This window comes from Arachis ipaensis, chromosome B9 (genome assembly GCF_059453495.1).
Source record: "Arachis ipaensis isolate K30076 ecotype BB chromosome B9, ASM5945349v1, whole genome shotgun sequence".
Lineage (NCBI taxonomy): Eukaryota > Viridiplantae > Streptophyta > Magnoliopsida > Fabales > Fabaceae > Arachis > Arachis ipaensis.
In genome coordinates this window covers 138348114-138355497 of record NC_142444.1, presented here as the reverse complement: position 1 = coordinate 138355497, position 7384 = coordinate 138348114, and the positions used below count along the sequence as shown (strand labels likewise).

Below are 7384 nucleotides of genomic sequence, written 5' to 3'. Positions count from 1 at the left end.
ATTTTTTCAAAGTAAATATAAATTTCAATTATTTCGAATTTTATACATATTAATAATATAAAAAATAAAAAAACTAATGCTCTAAATTACTAAATTAACTAACTAGTTTAATGGTTGTTCACTTATTATAAGTCATTATATAAGAGAGGTTGTGGGTTCAACTCTTACTTCCTTCACTATATAGAGAGATTTTTATAAAATATGTGCTATATATGTGGTGCGGGTAGGGTAGGGTAGGGTACACCCTAAACCCGTACCCTACCCTACCCGCAGGCATACCCGGACCGTACCCTACCCTACCCGAACGGGTTGGACCGGGTTGGATACCCGCGGGTAGGATATGAATTGCCAGCCCTAAGTAGCGGTGAGGAGTTAGTAACGTGGCTCATTGAGTAGCAAACAGGTGTGAAAGGGAAATTACATGTGTGTGTAAGATGGGTAAGAGAGGTTAGGGTTAGTAAAATTAGGGTCTGGAATTGGGAATTTAGGGTTTGAGTAGAGTTTTAATTCAAAATCAGATTTAATTCAATATAATTAATTTTAAGAATACTTATTTATTTTTTAAATTATAAATCATTTTTAATTAAATACTCCAATTTACAATTTATAAATAAATAAATAAATTTTTTTTAGTTCATAAAATTAATCAAAATCTTCAATTATATAATTTAAATTATATATAAAACTCTTTTATCTCTAATTACTAAAACTTTGAATTTTAATTAAACAAGAACCATTAGTCTCAGTAAATCAAAAATATCTAATTATAATTAAAATTTATATAAAACTAAATTAATTTAAAACTTGAAATCTCATAATCTTTCTAAAAATAATACTATATATATAAACATAAATAACTCATTATTTATTTTCTAAAAATCTGGGGTCTTATAAGCACCGCCGTCACCGACGAACTCTTCTTCTCAACCAGCGTCCAGCTCCGCCATCGCCGATCCTCTTCTCTTGGATCCCTTCACCTCGCGTCGCCAGGTCTACTCGAAGCTACTGTTGTCATCGCCGCCTCTTTCCTCGTCGTCGTTGGCCACCCTGAACTGTGTCTCTGTCCTTATCGTCAACCCTCTCTCTCTCGCGTATCTAGCCTATGTCTTCGATCCTCTCTATGCCCTAGCTCACTTCCGCTTCTCCATCGCCGTCACTTAGCTTCCTTCTTCACCGCCGGTCTTCAATTTAATTTTGCTTGTTTTATACTTTTATTTAATTTTTTTTATTTCTGATTTTGATTTTGTTAATTTTTGCTTATTTTGAGTTACTGAATTTCTGAGTTTGTAAGCATTCATCCCTACATTGCTTTAATTTTATTTTTGGGAGTTCATTGTTATTTTTTTTCAATTTAATTACGTTGATTTTTATTATTGTTTTTCTGGGTTAATTGTTATTTTTTTAGTTAATTTTCTTCATTGTTTTGCCGTCGTGAACTCTGAGCCTTCTTTGCTCTCTGCTGTGGTGAATTCTTGTGGTTTTCAATTAATTTTTTTATTTTATTAATTAACTATATGAATTGTTGGTTGCTATAGTGAGAAATTTAGTCTACTAATTTGAATTCAGTTAATTTTTTTATTTTGTTAAATATATGAATTGATGTAGAATTATTTTTCTTTTCAATTATTTTTTTATTTTGTTAATTATATGAATTAATCAATTTTGTAAGTTTTAAATTATATTTTTATTCTGTTTTTAATTTATTACTGCAAATTGATTACATAATCTGTTTATTTATAGATTTAGTAGTTAGCACTGTGATTTTATTTGCAAATTCAGTGGTCAGTGGTTATTACTAATTTGTTGGTTAGTTTTGATGATTAGATTATAAATTCTAATTAATTGATGAGTTAAAGTGAAACAAGATGGGTTTAAGATATTTCACAATATGAAAGTGTTGAATTTTTTGTAAGATTTGATACTAATTGAATTTTTGATTATTTTGAGTTGCTATTTTCTACCAATGTTATTGCTGATGAATTAATAATATTGAACTACTGCTTTTGTTAATTTTTATTATTTTGAGTTACTATTTTCTGTCATAATATTGTTGCTGATTTTTTTATTTTTTGATTGTTGGTTAATTTTATTGATCGAATAATTTTTGTTGACTGTGTATTAAAGATCTTGAAGCACTTAATGATGATTATGATTTTTTATAATTAGTATTTTTGTTTAGTTGAAAATTTGTTTGTCAATGTTATTTCTTTTGGTGGTAGAACATTATGTGTTTGTTATTTATATGTGTTTTAATCTATTTTAGTTATAAATTTTGATGTTTAAAATTATTTATAATTTTTTACTAATAAGTTATAGACAATTTATTATGTAAATTGTAAAATTGTAAAATTTTAAATTTTATTAAGTTAGAAATTATTGAATTTAAATATTTAAAATTATACATTAAATTTTTAATATTTTTATTTAATATTTAATTAAACAATCGAACTTTAGTTGAATTTCGATCGAACCATTAAATCAGTGAATCAATTATCTCACCAGTTCATTGACCGGTCTAATTCTTACCACCTTAGTATTCACCACTCTTTATTTAATGATGTTAGGTAACCAACTATACTACTTACCAACAACAACAAACTATTAGTTGGACAGTAAATAAGTTAATAAAAATATACAAAATTTTAAAAAAATCTAACGTTAAATAAAAATAAGCATAAAAAATATAACAAAAAGAAATATTTAAAATTATTATAAAAATATCTAAAATCTAATAATAAAAACATCCAAAATCTAAATAGAATAAAAATTCTTTTATTTATGATAAAAAAAGTATCACTTTGGAATGTTTCTTATATTTAAATTTTAGATGTTTAAAATTTAGAAGTATTAGATTTTTTTTTTAGAAATATATAATTAAAAATAATAAAAATAAATTATTAAAAACAAAGGTATTATTTTAGATTTTTTTTTCTAAGAATGTATTAATTGTTATCGTCATTGTCATCGCGTTTACATGTGTCTTTTCTTTTGTTGTCGTTCCTTCCTTTACCCCACCATTTAAAAGAAACATCCAAAAAATTACGAAAAAATATCTAATATTATTAGGAAAAGGACATCTAAAAATTAACAAAGAAAATATTTGAAATCTGATAAAAAGAAATATAAAAAATTATTTTAAAGACATCCAAGACCTAAAAAAAAGAGATTTTTAAAATTATTGAGAAAAGAATATCCAAAACATAATAAAAGGGGTTTCGAGGGTTATCTGAAATGTTATTTTAGGCTTGACTGTGAGGTTCAGATCTCTTGTGGTGGCAGCGTCTGACCTCTTTGGTTCCGAGGTGCTGCCCGTCCGAATTCCTCATGAGGAGTTGGAGGGTGGTATCTGCAAGAGACTCCGATGCTTAAGTTAGTAAGGGCTTTAGACAGGTTTTAGTAGATTAGAACGTGAGTTATACCTGGGGAGTGCTAGTGTATTTATAGTAGAATTGATAACCACCTTTTTGGGAGTAGTTCTATATTTTCTGATAGATAATCGTTCCTTTTATCTTAGGAGTTTGTTAGAGTCTACCTTCTAGATGAATAGAGATAGTAGGAGAAATTTGTGGAGGTAGTTACCTGCTTTGGGCAGGTAGGGCCTAACCCCCTTACGTCGGTGTCCGACCTCTTTAGAGAGGTCGGGTTTGTCATGAGGTCCACTTTTATTGGTGGGCCTTTTTGTGTTATTCGATATGACTTTTATTTATTGGGTCAGGGTATGAACAGTGCCCCCTGCTTGAGTCCGGATCTTTTTATGGGTCGGGGTCAAGCATTTCGCGGCTTCTGCTATGGACGTCGGGTAACAGTACATCGGTCTATCCGATGCATTTGAAAATTTGAACTTTTTGGTGTTTTCATGTGGCACGGCAGTTGTTCCTTGAAATCCGTCCACGTTTAAAGAGGAGTAAAGGAGCCGTTTTTTATTCACTGTCTCTTATACTACAAGAAAAGAGAGCTATTTTAACATTTTATTTTTAACATCATAATTAAATGTCAAAATTAATATATATTTTTGACAAATATCACAAATGTCAAATTTTCTATATTTTTTTGATGAATAATTTGACCGTAGAAAATTACTTCTCAATTTTGACACTCATTTGTTTTCATTTTACTCCACTATTTCTCTTTTTTTCTAGGCTCTGTCAATTTTGACATCACATTGCTCTCAGTTTGGGATCATACTACTCATTTTTATTTTCAAAATCTCAATTTATTCTTCAGTTTCAAGATCTCATCTCATTCTTTGTTAAAAATTTTTGTGAGAATATTTTATGGTCAATAAGTGTCAAAATAAATAGTATTTTTGACGGTTAATAAGTATCAAAGAAAATATATTCTCAATTTTTTCTAACAAATTATTTTTGACAGCCAATATTTATCAAAATAAGATTTAAACTTTTTTCACAATTACTTATATGTTTAAAATACTATTTTTGACAAAACTTTTATTAACATATTTTCATAGTGTCAAAATTTATTTTTTTTGACAAATTTTAATTCTTTTTTTACACATATAACCCTAAAAAAAATCTATATTGTTGTAGTGATATAAGAGGCGCTTTTTAGCTCTTCTTCTCATTTTGGTTGTTTCTGAAAAAGGCTTCTTGTGTTTTTTTTCTTCTTGAAGAGCTTTCTCTATGCCATTTCAATTGCTTGCTGTTTCTTCCAAGATTTCTTAATCTTGGTCTTTGAAGATTTCTTGCTTTTGATGGCGTGAAGGGGATCGTTCATATTTTCTGCTGCTTAGATGTGATCTCCCTATTTCCGCAAGCTTCTTTGAGGTTGGTTTTCGTCTTCTCCTTTTTCTTGAACTCTCATTTCTGTTTTGTCTGGGACTTACTTTTTCTCTTTTATCTGGGTTTTTTTTATCTTTGCTGTTATTTCCTCTTTTTCTTTTCTATTGAGGAAAACTTTGCTTTTTTACTGTTTGTGTGAAAAATATTTTTGAAAAGATTCGAAAAAGACTCTCTTGACTCCTGAAAAAGACTCTTGACTCTTTTTTTTAAAGGATTTCCTTTTGTGTGTGATTGTGGCTGTGATTTTGTTGATTGTGTGTTGCGTTGCCCCAAATGATGTTGCTTCGATGCGACAAGGTTGCATTGGAGAGACGTCATTTTGACTGCTTTGTAAAATTTTCTTGAAAAAAGTGGCTCGTTTTGGTTTTTTTGTTTTGCCGACCTATTTTGGACGAGTTCCGACTTCTTATAGCAACGATCTTCTTTATTTTTGCATTTGTATGTGTAGTGTTTATATCTCGCCAAATTATTTTGAATATGTTGACTAAGGTCCCCCTGCTCTTCGGATTTGGGTAGATAGTACTATCCTTAGTTGTGTCCCAGTGACCGATAAAGAATATTGCGACGAGTCTCATAAGCACCATAGTATTTGTGAGAGTAGGGAGGATGAGAGATGTTATGACCCAGAGGAGAGAGTATGCTTCCCCCTTTTAGAGGAGTTTGGATAACCTTTCTTTTATGCCTATGATTGTTTCTTTACTAGGTTAGGTATCCAACTTTCTTTTATAGACTTGGATGTCCTACCTACTTTGAATATTTTCTTCTACCTTTTTGTTGTAACCAAACCTTATAGTTCCACTAAGAAGTCAGGATGGATATCCTTCCGAATTGTTCAAGGTCGGAAGGCTTTTTATATCTTTGATAACTCTTTTCATGACTTCAAAAATCGCTTTTTTAAGGTTAAGGGTGCTGTGGGTACCCGACCTTTTTTTTGCCCAAAAATTAAGAATCCTTGTTTTCTTTATACTGGCAAGATACCCTTAATATCGTTAGGCGGGATCTGGCCGATTTAGACGATTTAGAGAGGGGTATTGTAGACTTTATTCTGGGCACATGGGGCCAAGATCCCCATTTAGACACAAAAAGATATCTGGGAGATCCCAGCCTTCTGAAATTGGACCTTAGTAGTTCTCCTTCCCTTGCTTATTGAATTCTTTTTTCTTAGTTGTTGATTCTGACTGCATCCTGTTTTGTTTTGTAGAAAATATGGCTCCAAAATCGGCTATGAAGTACCTTCGGAACACCAAGAAGTGGGTTATTGCAAAAAATCTACAGCAACAAAAAGAGATCGGAGTTGGATTCTCAAAAAGAGGTCGGGGAAGGATCTTTCGTCTGCTCTTCCCTGAGGAAGAAGTTGGGGTCGGGTGCCACTATGCAAAAGGTCATCATTCCTACTCTTCTCTCCAAGCCTATTACTCCTGAGCCTTCCCCTGATTCTCCTTCTTCTATTGAACTCCCTTTCAAGAAGCAAAAGGTGAATGATGAGAAAAGCATTTATTCGAGCCATTTTGATGCCTTGACTTGGGGTGAGAAGAACGTGCTTCCTTACCACCATCATAGCACGGACGATATTGCTATTTAAAACCACCTTCAGCATTTGGCCCGGGGAGGTCTTCGAACGGTGAGGGTGTGCTCTACTCTGGCCAGAAAGTTGAGGGGCACTCCTATACAGGCCACGACTAGTGCTCTTATGACTGCCCAAGCTGATGTAGAGAGGATGAACGAGCTGAAGAAGGACCTGGAGCAGGAGTGGGAGATCTTGAAGTCCGACCTCGAAAGAGCTCGGGAGAGAGCTACTAAGTCGGAAGCTGTTGCTGCTTTGGCCGAGGAAAAGGCCAAACAATATCAAGAGAGCTATACCCGAGTATTTAGGGAGAGATTGGCACTAGAGGAGGAGTTGGAGAAACTGAAGGTGTAGTTTGCTGATTCCCAGGAGTTGGTTGCCCTGGGTATGGATGAGATGTTTGACAATTTAGAGGCTCAGATTAAGGTTTTGGCTCCCGACCTTGACCTTTCACTCTTCAGTGTGGACAACATTGTGGTAGATGGAAAGATAGTCCCTGCACCTGATTCGGATGATGAGAAGGAGCCCCCTCAGAATCTGAAGACTCGGGGCCTCAGGTCGATCTGACCTCCACCTCGGGAACTCAACCTGAAGCTACTGTTGTGGAGACCTCTTCAACTACTCCTGAGGTTATCTCGACTGTGCCAGTATCCATGCATCCTCCGACCCCTTTGGTTGAGGGTCAAGACGTTGTGACTGGCGATACTCTTAATCCTCTAATGGGCGAGAAGTCTTGAGCTTTTCTAGATCTTTTTGTTTATTTTTTGTTTTTCAGAATAGCCCGACCTGTGGGCTTATAACATTTTACTTGTGTAATAGTTTGTAGTTTTCTGAACACTTTACCTTTATGTTTAGTTGTTTTCTACAACTTTTATTAAATAATGCTCAAAAAACTTTATCCAAGTTGCAAAGCACTCTTTTTGTTGAATATTTGTAGTAAGGTGCAGTTTGTTTTGACTCTTGAGTCTTAACGTCTTTGATATTTTATTAATTTCCTTATCTAGGCCTGACTTTGAGAAAT

At 32.9% G+C, this 7384-nt stretch overlaps 1 pseudogene; it reads left to right on the top strand.

Annotated features, from left to right (window-relative positions):
* Positions 1-6171: 6171 nt before the first annotated feature.
* Positions 6172-7100, top strand: LOC148546517 (uncharacterized; annotated as a pseudogene).
* The last annotated feature ends 284 nt before the right edge of the window (positions 7101-7384 follow it).